Genomic DNA, 16,714 nt, shown 5'->3' on the forward strand with positions numbered 1-16,714 from the left:
GCAAGCAGTGAAGGAAACAAAAGAAAAATTTGGAGTAGGTATTACAATCCATGGAGAAGAAATAAAAACTTTGTGAGGTTCGCCGAGGGCATTGTAATTCTGTCAGAGACAACAAAGGACTTGTAAGAGCAGTTGAACGGAATGGATAATGTCTTGAAAGGAGGATATAAGATGAACATCAACAAAAGCAAAACGAGGATAATGGAATGTAGTCAAATTAATACGGGTGATGCTGAGGGAATTAGATTAGGAAATGAGACATTTAAGGTAGTAAAGGAATTTTGCTATTTGTGGAGCAAAATAACTCACGATGGTCGAAGTAGAGAGGATATAAAATGTACACTGGCAATGGCAAGGAAAGCGTTTCTGAAGAAGAAAAATTTGTGAACATCGAGTATAGATTTAAGCGTCAGGAAGTCGTTTCTGAAAGTATTTGTATGGAGTGCAGCCATGTATGGAAGTGAAACACGGACGATAAATAGTTTGGACAAGATGAGAACAGAAGCTTTCGAAATGTGGTGCTACAGAAGAATGCTGAAGATTAGATGGGTAGATCATATAACTAATGAGGAGGTATTGAATAGAATTGGGGAGAAGAGAAGTTTGTGGCACAACTTGACTAGAAGAAGGGATCGGTTGGTAGGACATGTTCTGAGACATCAAGGGATCACCAATTTAGTATTGGAAGGAAGCGTGGCGGGTAAAAATCGTAGAGGGAGACCAAGAGATGAATAGTCTAAACAGATTCAGAAGGATGTGGGTTGCAGTAGGTACTGGGAGATGAAGAAGCTTGCACGGGATAGACCAGGATGGAGAGCTGCATCAAACCAGTCTCAGGACTGAAGACCACAACAACAACAACAGTAATATTTGATTCACATTAAGTTTGCTAAACACAAATACCCTTTGATGTTCTGAAGTTATTCTGTGTGTCCAGTTGTCAAGAGTTTTTCATATAGTGGAGAGTATGCTAAACGCAAATTCTGTTTGACGTACAGGATTTATCAGGGACTAGCTGAGTTCCTGGCGTTGCTTGGGTAAATATTTATTGCGATGTTCTGTTAGTCCATCTCCTCCTTCACTCCATGTCCACCTCCTCTTCCCACCACTCTGTCCATCTCCTCCAGTCTTTCCCCATCCGCTCCTCCCCCCTGTCGCTGTTCATTTCCCCCTCCCTCTCCGTCTGTCAACAGCTCCTCCTCCCCCCTCTAAGCCCATCCTCCCTCTAAGTTCATCTCCTTACCCCTCCAAGGCAATTCCCACCTCCACCCTCTCTCTGTCCATCTTCTCCCCCTTTCTCTGTCGGTCTCTCATACCTACTCACTCTGACCATGTCCACCTCCCCACTCTCTCAATCCATCTCATCCTTATTCCTTTCTCAATCCATGATCTTCTCCCCCTCTCTCTGCCCACCTCCTTCCCACCCCGCCTTCCCCACCCCTTCAGTGTCCATCTCCTCCTTCCCCGAATCTGTCCTTCCCCCACCTTTTATCTCCATCACCAAGTTAGCACTCCAACCCCATGGTTCTTACCCGGAAAGTATTTCTTTCCAGATAGTAAGTAATGCAACGGTGTCCTGGAAAGTAATGCCTCAGAATTTTCATGTGAAAACTCTTGCAGTTTTTCAAATAAAACAAAGTTTATTAACAGTTTACATCTTTATTCTTGAAGTTCACATACTTATTTTTCAACATAGTCACCCTGGCGAAGAACGCGTTTCTCCGAACGGTGACCATTTCGTTGATACCATCATTGTACACTACTAGCCATTAAAATTGCTACACCACGAAGATGACGTGCTACAGACGCGAAATTTAACCGACAGGAAGAAGACGCTGTGATATGCAAATGATTAGCTTTTCAGAGCATTCACACAAGGTTGGCGCCGGTGGCGACACCTACAACGTGCTGACATGAGGAAAGTTTCCAACTGATTTCTCATACACAAACATCAGTAGACCGGCGTTGCCTGGTGAAACGTTGTTGTGATGCCGCGTGTGAGGAGAAATGCGTACCACCACGTTTCCGACTTTGATAAAGGTCGGGTTATAGCCTATCGCGATTGCGGTTTATCGTATCGCGAAATTGTTGCTCGCGTTGGTCCAGATCCAATGACTCTTAGCAGAATGTGGAATCGGTGGGTTCAGGAGGGTAATACGGAACGCCGTGCTGGATCCCAACGCCCTCGTGTCACTAGCAGTCGAGATGACAGGCATCTTATCCGCATGGCTGTAACGGATCGTGCAGCCACGTCTCGATCCCTGAGTCAACAGATGGGGACGTTTGCAAGACAACAACCATCTTCACGAATAGTTCGACGACGTTTGCAGCAGCATGGACTATCAGCTCGGAGACCATCGCTGCGGCTACCCTTGACGCTGCATCACAGACAGGAGCGCCTGCGATGGTGTACTCAACGACGAACCTGGGTGCACGAATGGCAAAACGTCATTTTTTTCGGATGAATCCAGGTTCTGTTTACAGCATCACGATGGTCGCATCCGTGTTTGGCGACATCGCCGTGAACGGACATTGGAAGCGTGTATTCGTCATCGCCATACTGGCGTGTCACCCAGCGTAATGGTATGGGGTGCCATTGGTTACACGTCTCGGTCAGCTCTTGTTCGCACTGACGGCACTTTGAGCAGTGGACGTTACATTTCAGATGTGTTACGACCCGTGGCTCTACCCTTCATTCGATCCCTGCGAAACCCTACATTTCAGCAGGATAATGCACGACCGCATGTTGCAGGTCCTGTAAGGGGCTTTCTGGATACAGAAAATGTTCGACTGCTGCCCTGGCCAGCACATTCTCCAGATCTCTCCAATTGAAAACGTCTGGTCAATGGTGACCGAGCAACTGGCTCGTCACAATACGCCAGTCATTACTCTTGATGAACTGTTGTATCGTGTTGAAGCTGCATGGGCAACTGTACCTGTACACTCCATCCAAGCTCTGTTTGACTCAATGTCCAGACGTATCAAGGCCGTTATTATGGCCAGAGGTGGTTGTTCTGGGTACTGATTTCTAAATTGCGTGAAAATGTAATCACTTGTCAGTTCTAGTATAATATATTTGTCCAATGAATACCCGTTTATCATCTGCATTTCCTCTTGGTGTAGCAATTTTAATGGCCAGTAGTGTAGAATGTTTGACTTCGTTGACAGAGCCACAACCTCACCTCTGTTTGCATTGCTTCATCGCTATCAAAGTGAATTCCTCGAATGTGTTCTTTTAGTTATAGAAACAGATGAAAAAGGGATGGAGCTAATCTTGACTGTAAGAAGGATGATCGATGACAGTGAATCCAAGGCGCCTGATTGTTGCAGATATCGCAGCGCTCGTTGTGGTGTAGTGGTGTCAAGCTGAAGGAGAGGGTGCTCCACGTCTGAACGAACTTTTCGAATTCGATATTCAATTCAGCACGCTGTTTCTCAAGCACTGACACGGTTATGTTACACACCGCCATGTTGCAGGCTACAATTCGCAGCCCTTTAGCGACAGAAGACTGTAAATATGTAGACAAAAGATGCAGAATGTTAATAAAGTGTGTTTTATTTAAGAAGAATTAAGAATTTTCAGATTAAAAATTCGGAGACATTGCTTTTCAGTACGTCCTACAATGTGTACCATGTTTGGCTGAATTCAATGCAGGTGTGTAGGTGAAACTTTTTATTTGTGTGCCGGCCTGTGTGGCCGTGCGGTTCTAGGCGCTTCAGTCTAGAACCGCGTGACCGCTACGGTCGCAGGTTCGAATCCTGCCTCGGACTTGGATGTGTGTGATGTCCTTAGGTTAGTTAGGTTTAAGTAGCCCTAAGTTCTAGGGGACTGATGATCACAGATGTTAAGTCCCATAGTGCTCAGAGCCATTTTAACCATTTTTTATTTGTGCCTTTGCCAGGGCACGCACATGCCACATGTTTTTCCCGCGTGTTTAACACATTGCCACATATTTTTACACATATTTCATCTGTACCTGTAGCGGATCTCGCCCAGCAGTTTCCTTTCACGCAGCACAACTTTTATGATGTCATATGTCCTGAACATTTTGTGATACAGCGATGTAATTTAGCAGGTACATTGTGGTGTACCGAGCGAGGTGGCACAGTGGCCAGCACACTGGACTCGCATTCGGGAGGACGACAGTTCAATCCCGCGTCCGGCCATCCTGATACAGGTTTTCCTTGATTTCCCTAAATCGCTCCAGGTAAATGGCTGGATGGTTCGTTTGGAAGGGCATGGACGACTTCCTTGCTCGTCCTTCCCTAATCCGATGAGCCCGATGACCTCGCTGTCTGGTCTCTCGCCCCCCCCCCCCCCCTCCCCAGACAACCCAACCCATTGTGGTGTATTTGTACACTGTCTACGAAATGTCTTGCGGATAGAACTAGTAGTAAAACATCACGGAAGATGTGCCAGTTTTTCACGCATCTCAGTGCTTACGGCGTAATATCTCCTGAACTACACGGTCCAGTCACATTGCTATGACCACCGCCTATGTTCGACGTCATGTGCAATAGCTGCTCACTGTCAGCAGGTGGCAGCACTAGCAGTGGAGGGTCTCTTAAGAGTGTCGGAGGGGAATGGGGGGTGGGGGTCGTAATGCGGAAACGGAGTGATTTATCTGATGTCCAAAAGGGCATGATCATTGGCTTTCGGGACAAGGATGGAAGCATTTCCGAAACGACTAAGTTCGTGAACAGTTCGTGTGCCACCGTGGTTAAAGTATAAGGTGCATGGCAAAATGGCGCTACTCAAAACTGGCGCAGAGGCAACTGTGGTGCATCATGGGCAATAGACGACAAGTATGAACGATGACTGTGGAGATGTGTAAAGGCTAATAAGCGTGCAACTGCTGAGCAACTGACCGCCCCGCTGAATCAATGGGCTACCAACGGTATCTCCTCAACGACCGTTGTTGGCGTATCGGCCTCCGCAGCAGGCACCTTGTTCCACACTAGAGTGCTGCAACGCTTAATGTTTGACCGGTCACTGCTCGCCTGTTGACGCGGGGACCGAGCCGCTTATGTCCGGCCCCACACGACTCGGCTCGGTCACGTACTCGCCCCATGTCTCTTGTCCGGATTCCGGACACGCGGATAACTGAGCATGACCGGTCACCGCTGACGTCTCACCTCGCCTCGCCCCGGCTCGCTGCACTGTACTGTACAAATCCAACGCCTCTCTGTCTCTGTCACTGTCTCTCTGTCTCTCTCCCTCTCTCTCTCTCTCTCTCTCTCTCTCTCTCTCTCTCACTCTTTTAATACAAAGGTAACGTTGCCAAGAGCGCGTACGTGACACGGCTAAATTCATAAAGCACTTGGAAAGTAAAATGATATTTCAACACAATCGCTGATAGATGACGAGTCTCATTTCCAAACAGAAGATATATTTTTCCTTTCACTGATAGGCATTATGCTGTTTCATATTGCATCAGCTTGTTCTTTGACATGTCTGCTTATAGTAGAGGGATGTGGTATGACATCTGCCACGTTAACTTCCCCATAATGCGCACCTAGATGAATTAATGTTTTGGCCTAGTTCTCTGAAACCTTAACCGGAAACAGCATTAAAAGTCTCATATCTTTAGCATACATTGCAACACACTTTTCTGTAATACTACTTTTTATTATTGCTGGTATCTCTGAAGGAGCTGTATCTTTGTGAGGTTTCTTGCAACTGTGTTTCTTTAAATGAGTGGTTCCCGGCTGGAAACACAATAATGTGGAGTAGGTTATGCACGATACGTACCCAGTAGACGCACTGTTTTCGTCTACAACTAACAGAAATGTTCTCCTTACTTGGCTTTTTGGCCCTTCCCGTTCCTTCAATGTTTAAACATTGGTTTCAGTCTTACGTCTTACTGCACTGGCTTCGTCGCGCTGCATGATTACAGAGAGAGACAGACCACAAATGAGAAGCCCGTTCTGGCTACAGACTCACATGGATAATGACACGTGTAAAATGTTTGAAGTTTCGTGCTACGTATTCGGTCACAGCTTCTATGCTCGGTCACAAGAACTAGTGCGGGCAGCCTACCCAGTTAGGGTATGCTCGCCCCGTCTCGTATTTTGTGCTCGCTTACTCGGTCATGCAGGACTCGATTCCACACCCATGCTGACTGCCGTCTAGCGGCGACAATGGCTGGAATTTGCACGCCAATACCGCAACTGCACGCCCATTGAATGGTGACAAGTGGTCTTTTCAAATAACAGATTGTCACTGGCGTGCACGGTGTGAAACGACTGAAAGCAAACACCTTGCAACACTGTTTTGGCGGGTGGAATAATTGGATAACGTTTGCGAAGTAAGGAATGAGCCATAAAGGAATCAACGCTTCTTATAACAGCTGCCAACATAAACAACACATGCAGTGTGATTCGCGCAAAATTAACGAAAGAGTTCGATATTGTTTGATTTCTCCAGCACCATTGACATTTGAGGCAGACTAACGACATATAAATAAATCTGTGGGCGATACAACGGGAAACCGATGTTCATTGGAAAAATTCGACAACCTTATAATCATCATCATCATCATCTTCTTCTTCTTGTTCTTCTTCTTCTTCTTCTTTCAGTGAACAGCCGATTCGCCTGCTCTGGCCATATAGGAAGTTACTACGTTTTCTTAGTCTTCCAATGTATTTCCTACCATTCGATCTATATTGTAAAACTTCTTTTGGTAATTGCCCTTCTTGCATTCTTCTTAGGCGAGAGAGCTCTTTTTTGTTATTTAGTAGACTTATGGCTTCTGTTATAGTACTCTGTTCTCCCGGTACGCCGTCATTTATTCAGTGTCGTACAGCTCTTCACAGATATCAGGAATCATTTCTGATGATTGTAAGTTGTTTTGTATTCGTTGCCCCTGTCTCTGACCAGTCACCTCTTTACGAAATTTAATTAATCTCTCATTGTTCATTTGCTAATGGTCTTCGGAGTTTTCGTACTTACCCAGATTGTGCTCGGTATCGCGGCCAAGCGTTAGTTGCCACGTTCCCCGGCTTCTGAAGGTTAACATTAGGTTTCTGCCGCCGGCTGACTTGTTTATATGGTATACACAAATCTCCTAGGAATCAGTCTGTCTGTTAGTAAAACCTGTATCGAAATCATTGTACTAATTCCTGAGATTATCTTTCACACACAAAGAGAAAAACATGGCTGGTAATATGCGTAGAAGACTTGCATAGATTTACCGGAGGAAAAATGTTTCTATCGAAGCACAAAAAATGCGAATATCTTCCTGTTTGTTTAAAAGACCGTGACCGAAAAATGGGGTACCAGCTACTCACACTACCTTCCTCAGCACGTCACATTTAAAAAGTTTCACAAAAATTTTGGCATGCGAACATATTAGCGCTTTGTTTAAACATGTAATCCACCTCAGACTCCCACGAGCTTCTCTAACTGTAACTCACTCAACCCACTAATCCATCGCTGTAAGGCGCACATACCCGTCCACTCCCATTTGCCCTTTCTCACTCATTCATTCAGCCCAACTCATTGCCATTACCTCTGTGTGTGTGTGTCTGCCACTGCCATTGTTTTCTGTATGACAGCCACAGCCCCCTTCGTTCTGTCCCACTACTACAGTCTCATCTCATTGTCATTCCTCCGTCTTGCTCTTTCTTATTGCTAATACCCTGTTCCTTCTTTCCTGTTGCTGCTGTCTCTTCTCACTATCACCATGTCTCTTCCTCGTTATCAACTGTCAAATAGGATCCCCCATCCCTCCCTCCGGTACTGTCTCATTCCTTCCTTCCCTAGCACTGTTTGTCAGTCAACTATGTTCTATTCTCATTGTGTCTCTCCCTTTCTCTCTCACTGCCATTGTCTCCTTCGCTGTTTCCATGACACAACCACTGTCTACTATCTTCCTGTGTGTATTACTCTTCCGTTTCTTTCCCACAGGTACTGTCTCCTTCTCCCTCAGTATACAAAAAGCGCGAATATATTCTCATGCCAAAATTTTTTGGAAAACTTTTGAAGGCGCTGAGGAAGATAGAATTAGGCGGCTGTAACTCATACGAAAAGAAATGTATTGATGGGCGAAATTTAGATAGTTTACTTGCGAGAAATCGAAATAATGCAAAATTAATTTTAAATCTCAGACCGGACTTTTTGACAAAAAAGTTTTTTAAGTACTTCAGTAATACAACACGGGGTTCACAGATGGCAACGGAGACACTTCACAACATATTTCCCCGTGATACGTCAGTTTATAAACTACGTTTTTACCTCACACCGGATTTTACGCGCGTATTTCACATGTACAAGTAGTGTAACTTTGAACCTATGTATCTCGGAAACGGACAGAGATATGATGAAAATTTTCGAGCTTTTTGGGTTCGGGATCTTAGGAATACATCGTAAAAATTATGGCTATTTGCTGTGCGTAACCGCCTCGGAATCCGCACCGAAAAACCAAGTTTGTGGGGTGTTTCTCGATAAAGAATAAAGATGTTTGAAAACGGGGAGATGGCTCTTGCAGATGAATGCGTAGAGAATACACCGTTAAGATTTGAGCGATTTGCTGCGGTTATTTATTCTTTATATTTCTCCCCATACCGGATTTTACAAGTAGAAATAGGGTAACTTTGAACCTTCGTATCTCGGAAACCGATACCGATATCGAGAAAATTTTCGAGATAGTTCGAGATCAGGATCTTAGGAATATATCATAAAAATTTCATCCATTTTCTGTGCAAGAGTGCCTTAGAATCCTCAGCTGGGTTTTGGTCCACTGGTGACGGAGAAAATACAGTAAAAAAACTTCTTTTTGTGGGGTTTTCGGAGAAACCGCCGACGAACGAATGGTACCTCCTTTAGTTCCATCAAGCCCAACGTAGACTACATCCAGTGCAAAAAGAAAAAAAACCATTTTCCGCATTTGCCTAAGCAGGCGGAAGTATGTAATATTCGTATTTTGACCTTGTGCTGCAGGAATTTGACACTATGACGATCCTTCTGTTGGGTATGTAAGTGGTACCTAGGCCAAGGACTATCCAAAACACATGATTTTACCTGTTTATCACCAACAGCATCCGAGATATGAGCACCAGAAAATCTCGTTTTTATGGGCGGAGTTTTAGAGCATTTTAAAAACTCAAGCTGTCGTATGCATATCGATAGTCATAGCTTTCTGAAGTTGTGGCAGCTGTTTACTGCTTTTCCCGCCAGATATCGCCATCTATCCAGCTGACCAGCTCGTAGCTCCCATCATTGCCGCGAGATTTGTTTCCTGTAACGATTTAAGTATGGAACAGATGACACTGTTTGTATTACGTACTCACCATTGCTACAAACAATATATTATACTCAACATCCTTCTTCGTTATACGGTCTATCCGTTAGTGAAAACCGTTTCAAAATCCCCGCAGAAATTCCCGAGATTAGCTGTAACTTATAGTTAGAAAGACACGGCGGTGGGACTTCATAATTAGACATTCGCCTCAAAAACCCGTAACCGCAGTCTTTTACTGGAGACACTCATGTTATATGCAGATCAGATCTGTTAAAGATACACAGATGTCTTATCTGATCGTCATTCTCAGTCGGTTTAACGTAGCATCGTGGTACATTTCGTTTACGGAGAAACACTCTTAGATTACTCTCGTCAGACCAATTGTTGAATATTATTTGTTAGTTCGAAGAGAGGGAGAAGATTCAAAGAAGTCCGGGATGGTCGGTCACGAGATTCTTTAGTCAGTGCAAAAATATCGTGGAAATGGCCAAAGAACTCAGGAGACGGTCCAAGAAAAACACAGCATGTCACGGAAAAGATTACTGTGCAAATTCCTCGAGTGCCTGTACCAAGAAACGTATTACGTCTTCACGTACAGCGTACGACGTGGGAACTTCGTTATTTGAAACGCGCCAACAGCGGCCGTTACTCATTGTTCTGTGGGGTGAGCGCCTTCGAAAGCGCGGGACCCAACATGTTTTAATGGTAGTTTAGTACTGATCATGCTGTGGACGAGAGAGGAGCACGCGTTCGCCGTGGTGACTTGCTTTTAGGGATGGGAAAAACCGACCGGCTAAAACCGATACCGCCATTTTAGTTATGAGTAACCGGTAGTTCTTGGCATTTGTTTGGCCTCGGTTATAACAGGTGTTTTTAATTTTTTACTAATAACCGGATAAAAAACGAAATATCAGTTAGCTATAGCGTCAGTGCTAAAATTTGGTTTTTAAATCAGCCTTTTTTTTTAAAAAAAGTTTTTATTTGTAAAATTTCCGTAGTTTTGAAGTATAGCGTTATAAAGGACAATGGGAAAAGTGATATTTCAATAACAGTGCCGGCAGAAACGAACAACAGACACATTGGTACTGTGTTGCTGAAACAATAACGTATCTCTTACCTTGGGTTGTGGCCTATTAAATGGTATGCGTGTACATGCAATGTGCAAAATTTGCCGCAATCTGGCCTGTATGGTAGATTCTCGCAGTCGTCGTCAGACATCAGCTGTATTACAGAATTGCACCGACCCTAATCTGGAACTATTTTACGAAATTTGGTATATGTGAAGTGCAATGTTCCATTTCCTTCAAGAGATTAAAAACTGGAAGAGACACGACGAACTTATGATATGAGGAGAAAATTTAAAACTTACCAGTTAATTGATAGTTTGCGATAAAAATAGAAAGTAGCTGTTCTGCTGCCTGTGACTACATAATATGCTTTTATCTGCTTGCAGCTCTCGAAAATGGGCGAATTAACAAGAAAAATAGAGTTCTTCAACCTTAGTTTTGACCCTTTAGCACTGACTATTCGTAATGCCGAAATAGAAGTATGACCCTCGACTACAACATGATTTTTGAGCAGAGTTTCAAAGAATTAGAATCAGTAAGGGAATATTGGTGATATTTTGTGATTCAACTATTTATCACTTGTTGAGAAAAGCAGCGAACGGTAGACGGACTAAATTTTCTTTTTTTGCCTACTTAGTATTTTGAAACTGAGAGAGTCTTGAAACTGAGAGAGTATAAATTTTACAATATTTTTTGGATTTCTGAGTTTATTACAATAAATAATAGGAATAAAAACTAAAAATAGTTTATTCCAGAAATCAATTAGTATGAGCGATTTTAATAGTCAGGTTAAAATGGCATTTAAAAGTAATCTATAAAAACGAAAATCGGTTGTTTCAGCGATAACTGCCATCCACTTGCTTTTCCAGTGGCCATTCGGTCATCACAACCCAGCGTGCATTCAGGGAACAGTTTAATATCACGCCTGCAGGTCGTATTCCTAATCGAAAATAGATTGTTACGTGGCTGCAGACGTTTATGGATACTGGTAGAGTGCAGAAAAAGAAAGCAGGACCTTCAAGAACCACCAGGAAACCAGAAGAAGTCGAGAAAGTAAGGCTGGCGATTTTGAATTCCCCCCGGCGATCTGCACCCAAACATGCAGCGGGTCTTGCAATTTCTGACGCAAAGTGAGACGAATTCCTCATGAAGACTTGAAATTTTGTCTATTCAAATTGGCAGTGGTGCACACATTTAATCCATGTGATTTTGCTTCACGAAAAAATTCATGCGAAGCCATGATTTAAAAACCGGCCTCATGATGTTCTTGTGTTCTTCAGCGACGAGGCTCATTTTCCTATGTCTGGATGTGTGAATAAACAAAACATGTGATATTGATCTGACACGAAAACCCGAGAACGTCATGATCCTGGATTCAGAACGTGGGGCTGGTGCCAATTATCCAAAATTGGCATTATTGGCCCATTGTTAATCGAAGAGAACGACAGGGTAGTTACGGTCAGTGTTTAGCGTTATGTCCAAACGACGGAAAAGTTTTTTCTTCCCGAACTTTAAGAAATGGCACGGACATTAACTCTTTTGCGCGACGCTTCCCCGACCGTCTCATCTCCTTGATGGGCAATTTTCAGTGGTCAGAACGCTCGCCAGATCCAGCCCCTTACGACATTTATTATGGGCTATCTTAAATCCTTGGTGCTCACCAATCTTTCACAGAGCCAGGGTGAGCTGCGGCACAATATTGGTGCTGCTATTGCCAACATAAACTGAGACTTGCTAGAAAAAGTGGATCGAAACTTGCGATTAATAATCTCCAAATTCACAGAGGAAAACGGAAGCCATCTTCCAGATATCATTTTCAAAACCTAATGAAATAAAGCTTTAAAGCTACCTCATGTAAAGAAAAGAATGTTAAGGTAATATTTTCGGTACTTCATGTTTTATGATTTTATTAATATGTGGTAGTTCCCACGTTGCACTCTGTACTTCGCATAATGACAGTGGTAGTAAAATGAGAGAACTTCTGGCTTGAAGGCGAACCCACGATCATATTTCCCGCGTAATGGAGTAGGAAGGGGGTGTGGCACAGTGTGTGCCGTCAGCTACTCGTCGTTCAGTGTGGCAGAGCGCAGTCGCATCCAAAGCGGCCGCTGGCTAGCAGGTGTTGCGACTTTTGGGACGCGCTGTACCGGCTGTGACACCCTTCCGCGAGCGGCTTCACCGGCTTGAAACGCCGCAAATATTGGCCGAGTATCGGGTTTGTCTATTTGAATATACATGCGGTAGCTGGCCAAACACGGGCGGCCGCTTCTGGGCGGGAACAAACACGCCTCCGGCATACTTTCGCTGGCAGCTCCCGCCCACGGCTTCGCTCGGGCCGTGCGCGCGCATCTCCAGCCGTCACTCGCTATTTATTCTCTCGCTTCCAAAACACTCGCAGACAGCTGTGACTGCGTACCGGCATATGTTATGAGGAATACAGCACACACTCAAGTATCAGGCATCGCGTCAGTCTCCTGGATTTAGCGTGCGTAGTCAGCTATCTTTCAGGAAAAAATACGCAGCGTGAAACGTTCTAAAAAAAGAAATTAAATAAATCATATTTCTGAGAAGTTTTCTGTAGAAGAAGGCTGAGGGATATCTTCGTGTTAGGCCTTTATTAGGTCTCTTACGAATTTAAATAGACTGTCAGGAAAAAGAAATTAGAATACCTGGAAAGACGACGTTGATTTTGATCAGATGACAGTGTGTGCCACCTGAGGGATACTAGGTATACTGACAGTGGCTTCCATGTCGTCCGCCAACGGATAACGTAGCGACATAGCTACCGTATCTACCGTTTAATAGGGAGTGCTCACAGCCGGAAGGCTCAGTAGGTGCAAATGTGTGAAGCAAGCAGAAAACCATGCCACGGAAACAACGCACTCGTGCTCCCTACAGCCAACTGACGGAGTCTGAAAGAGTTCACATATTGGCCCTCCGAGTGGCGGGATGACCCATTCGGAGAACTGCCACGCAAGTTGGACGAGCTGCGTCAGTCCTGCAACGACGCTGGTATCAGTGGATCAGTGGGGGTCACATGAACATTCACGCCCGTGGACGAGTTCTGGACGTCTGCACAGCACAGACGCCCGCCATTATCATCGTATTGTAGGGGTAATAGTGGCAGATCGTACAGATACCACACCACAGATAGCCGGCGGGAGTGGCCGAGAGCGGTTCTAGGCCCTACAATCTGGAACCGCGCGACCGCTTCGGTCTCAGGTTCTAATCCTGCCTCGGGCATGGATGTGTGTGATGTCCTTAGGTTAGTTAGGTTTAAGTAGTTCTAAGTCTAGGGGACTGATGACCTCCGAAGTCACATAGTGCTCAGAGCCATTTGAACCACACCACAGATAAGAGGGCTTGTGAGCCCAGACGTGTCAACACGAACGGTTGCGAACTAGTTATTAGCAGTAGGACTACTGGCGTGCACACCTCTACCTCGTCTTCCACTCATTCCACAGCATAAAAGTGCACGGACCGACTGCTACCGTCAGACGTAAATAGAAGTTGGTAGGTGTGTTTCTACATCTGAAAGATGCTTTCTACTCCAATTTCGCGCCAGTAGTGTAAGGGTGGCGCTAGTGGCGCCACTATGAGAATGCAAATCAGGTTTGCTTTAAATATACGCTGTAACGGCCATGAGCGACAGTTATCTTTGAGATTGATCATGGTGAGTGATATTAGTCAAGAAAGCCTTTAAGGCGACAAAGAAGCTATTATCAACAACTCAAAGAGTTTGAACGAGGTCGTACAATAGGGCTACGAGAAGCTGGATGTTCCTTCTGCGATATTGCAGAAAGGCTTGGCAGAAATGTAGCCACTGTACATCATTGCTGGCAGAGGTGGTCATCAGAAGACCGAACTAGCCGTCTGGTGTGGCCGAGCGGCTCTGGGCGCTTTAGTCCGGAACCGCGCTGCGGCTACGGTCGCAGGTTCGAATCCTGCCTCGGGCATGTATGTTTATGATGTCCTTAGGTTAGTTAGGCTTAAGTAGTTCTAAGTCTAGGGGACTGATGTTAAGTCAAAAAAAAAATCGCATCGTATTGTATCTGCAGCAGCCATTCGAGCAGCAGTTGCCACAACAGTGACACAAGGAACTGATACAAATCGATTAATTCAAGGACAGCTCCGAGCCAGATGCCCTGTAGCGTGCATTCCACTAATCCCAACATTTGCTACTGTTGTTAAGAGCTCGTTAGAACACTCTGATGAAAGTTGGTTCTACGTAGGTGCCAGTGATGGCCGCGTGTTGGTTAGAAGGAGGCCAGTTGAAGGCCTGCAACCATACAGTTTGCGTGCTAGACACGATGGACCTATATCTGGAGTTATGGCCTAGGGTGTGATTTCTTATGGCAGCAGGAGCACTCTCGTGGTGATCCCATACACTCTGACTGCAAGTTTGTACTTCAGTCTGGTAATTCGACCTGTTGTCCTGCCTCCATGAACAGTATTCCAGGGGGTGTTTTCCAACAGGATAACGCTCAGCATATTGTAACCTAGCAACCTCTACGAAGTGTCGACATGTTCCCTTGGCCTACTCGACCACCAGATCTGTCTCCAGTCGAGCACAAAGGGGACATCATCGGACAACTCCAGCGTCATCGAAAAAGCATTAATGGTTTTTTTACTGACCGACCAAGTGCAACATGCATGTACATTCGGCACACAATGCATGCACAGTTGCATGCTTTCATGCAACATTCTGTCGGTTACGCCGGTTATTAATGTAGCAGCGTTTCACATTGGCAGCAGCTTACCTCACGCTTATATTAACCTGTGACCTTGCAACGTAAATCACTTAAATATGTTACCTAGACGAATGTATTTTCGAAATTTCAGTACTCTACATGAGTTAATCTCTTTCAGCCAGTGTATTTCCCGTGTGTTTTATTATCCACTCGGCGTCCTCCAAAAGTAAATCTAGGCTTACTGGAACCCAATGCGGCGCCGTTGCGAATGTCTGAAGTTTTTTTTAGCTCCGCACCACACTTAGGTTCTTGAAAATTTGTAACTAGACTTTCGCGAGATAACAGGTGTTTATCTTCAAACGCTGCAAGGTCCGTTACAGCCTTCCGTGACTTAAATATTTGACAGTTCCTCGTGTTGTTAATGTTGCAGCTGAATGCTACTGTTAATTCTGACTACGGCAGCAGAAAGCTGCTATAGTTCTACAAAGGTAGACATTGCATGCCTGCTAATACACATTTGTTTGATAGGGCGCTCTATAACAGAAATATTGCAACTCAATAAGAAAAACAAATAAGATGTATTCAGATTACGTTACTAAATGGTACTTTGGTTTAATTTGATGCGTGGCACCTGGTGTCCTAAACCTAATACAATGGTATCTACATATCTTTGCGGTCTCTTGGCGATCCATGAGGTTGTCACTATAACTGAATTTAATTACACAGACACTCTTAACAGTCCGGTTACTCCATAAATAGCGACTACTACGACGGAAGGTTGTACGAGGTGGAATCCAAAATTTTCGGGACTGGTTCTGCCATCTGGAAAGTAGTGGTAGGTAGATGTTTGCACCGCTAGTTGGCGAGAGCTGCATATCTGATGAGTCAATGTGCAGAGTGGCATTCAGCTGGGAGGACGTGTTGCGTGTCCACAGTGATTTCCGTAATAGTCTCTGTTTGGTGTGTGGCGATTTTTCGATGGCTCCGCGAACAGAACAGCACGCGTGTATCAAATTCTGTGCGAATCTCGGGGAAAGTGCCACGGATACCCTTGCAATGATTCAACAAGTGCAGGGCATGAGAGCAACAATCGTCCCAGTGGAATTCGTCCTACCCAACCAAACAGTGAATTCCGCATACTACTGTGACGTTTTGCGACGGCTCCGCGAAAACGAGCGGCGAAGACGGCCCAGGCTTTGGCGTCAAGGGAACTGGCTGCTGCATCACGACAACGCGCACTGTCACACGTCCTTGCTCACCAGGACCTTTTTGGCAAAAAACAACATGGCGGTTGTACCCCAGCCACCGTACTCGCCAGATTTGCTGATTTGGCACCTATCGACTTCGCGCTATTCCCAAAATTGAAACTCAAGTTGAAAGGCCGTCGGTTCGACACTCTAGAGAGGATTCAAGAAGCATCGCTGGCGATGATAAACACTCTCAAAGAAAGGGACTTCCAGAAAACGTTTGACCAGTGGCAGAAGTGCTGGGACCGGTGTGTACGTGCGGATGAGAACTACTTCGAGGGTGGTGATGACCATTAGTCCAAAGTTAAGGTTTTCAACAGATGACAGCACCAGTCTGGAAAATTTTGGATAGCACCTCGTATTCGGAGAACTGTACTGAGCGGGCTGCAGTCGCTGACTATACTGTCCAACTGCTGGTTCGTAATTGTCTGAATGTCCGTAGCATATCGTCTCTGGATGCCTGTCGG

This window comes from Schistocerca americana, chromosome 7 (assembly GCF_021461395.2).
Source record: "Schistocerca americana isolate TAMUIC-IGC-003095 chromosome 7, iqSchAmer2.1, whole genome shotgun sequence".
In the NCBI taxonomy this organism is placed as follows: domain Eukaryota; kingdom Metazoa; phylum Arthropoda; class Insecta; order Orthoptera; family Acrididae; genus Schistocerca; species Schistocerca americana.